A 1449-nucleotide genomic window follows, 5' to 3' on the forward strand; every position below is an offset into this window, starting at 1 on the left:
TCCCCTTATTAATATGCTTAAATTCTGGGGGTTGTCTCACATCACTTGAGGCCTACAACAAAATCAGTCACATTCCATTCGTTTCGAACCCGGGGCATAGCGAACCGATATATACGCAACAACACTTCACACACACACACACACACGGATTGGGCAATTTACGGTCATTTTTGAATCAACGATGGCCCCCCCGAGCACGTTGTCCGAATATCACTCCAATAAGGACAACGAGTTCCGCTCGGCATCGTTTTGATTCGATCTCTCAACAACAACTCCCGGTCGACTTGGTCGACTTGGACCCACGATGTCTCCCCCCGAGCATGTCGAGCCAACTGCACCACTATTGTATTGGACAACATGTTCCCCTCGGGCATCGATGGGTTAATCATGCACCACTATTATAAAACCCTTTGACGTTTTCCCCCAAGCACGTTGATCCAGTATTACGACGGATACGGTCAACAAATTCTTGGACATCAAAGAGGTTTTCGATTGAATTTCCCCATGTTTCACAACGTACTCTTAGCGGTATCCTACGATACGTCTCACTCTATTTGTGTGTGTGCGCGTTTACGTGCGTGCGATTTATGCGGTTCACCCCTTTACTTTCAGCGCCCTGCGGTCCCAACAAAGGTCCCGAGCACGCCATTATGCACAGTGTGGAAGCGTGTTTCCCCCACGACACTAGACGGGCTGCTCGCCATAGTGTTCTATTGTGGCACGCTCCACCCTGAAGTTTGGTTTGTTGTATATCAAGGAATTGATAGGCACTCAAGAATGTGTGCATCGGCCGGGTTTAATCGTCCGACGCGCAATATGCGTTCAACTTATCGGTGTTCATGTGTCCTGCAGTTCACATTGTGACGCGCATTTAGCTGCGGTCTTCATCGATCCATGAGCCGAGTGATCCCCTGCCTAGGGTTTTATAGTAAGGTTCCCAATGTAACACAATCCCGGTGGTACGTCCAAAGACTAACTTTCTGACTAAGTTGTCTTTATTACCCAATAGTCCCGGCCTTGTGACTTGTGGCTCATGTCTACGCCCATGGCCACCATTCGCTAAGATAGTTTTGAAGTCACTTTGAAGGCCCAGGAACAACTCTCTTAGCACATCGGTTAACCTGGCGCCGCAGTCAACTCATGTGCTTGGATCGGATCGAGCTATTGAGTATTGGGCCTGCATACTCGCTCATCCGTATCCTTTGCGTACCGCCCCATGGCCCTTGTATGTCTGCACCACAGTTCCTGTTCGTTCCGTGCCTATGGCCGGATACGTATTGCACATCGGTATACCTGTCGCTACTCAGGCAACTCGTGTGCGTGGATTGGATCGAGAACATGGTGTGTGCCCCATGTTATAATTGATAGTCCATATCCACTTTATAGGTTAAAGTCATAAGTTGTGATTGCACAACCATTCTTCATAAGAGTTTAATCACTCTTCAACTA

At 48.3% G+C, this 1449-nt stretch overlaps 2 non-coding genes across 2 annotated transcripts in view; both read right to left on the minus strand.

Annotated features, from left to right (window-relative positions):
• Positions 1 to 54, minus strand: part of LOC125774165 (large subunit ribosomal RNA) — a 4179-nt gene extending 4125 nt beyond the window's left edge. The window contains exon 1 of the ribosomal RNA XR_007420644.1: positions 1 to 54. This exon is cut by the window's left edge and continues 4125 nt beyond it. This is a non-coding gene — a ribosomal RNA (large subunit ribosomal RNA).
• Positions 55 to 765: 711 nt separating this feature from the next.
• LOC125774170 (5.8S ribosomal RNA) lies at positions 766 to 923 on the minus strand. Its single transcript, XR_007420646.1, has one exon. It is a non-coding gene; the product is annotated as a 5.8S ribosomal RNA (ribosomal RNA).
• Positions 924 to 1449: the final 526 nt, after the last annotated feature.

Source organism: Anopheles funestus (assembly GCF_943734845.2).
Source record: "Anopheles funestus chromosome X unlocalized genomic scaffold, idAnoFuneDA-416_04 X_unloc_87, whole genome shotgun sequence".
In the NCBI taxonomy this organism is placed as follows: Eukaryota; Metazoa; Arthropoda; class Insecta; order Diptera; family Culicidae; genus Anopheles; species Anopheles funestus.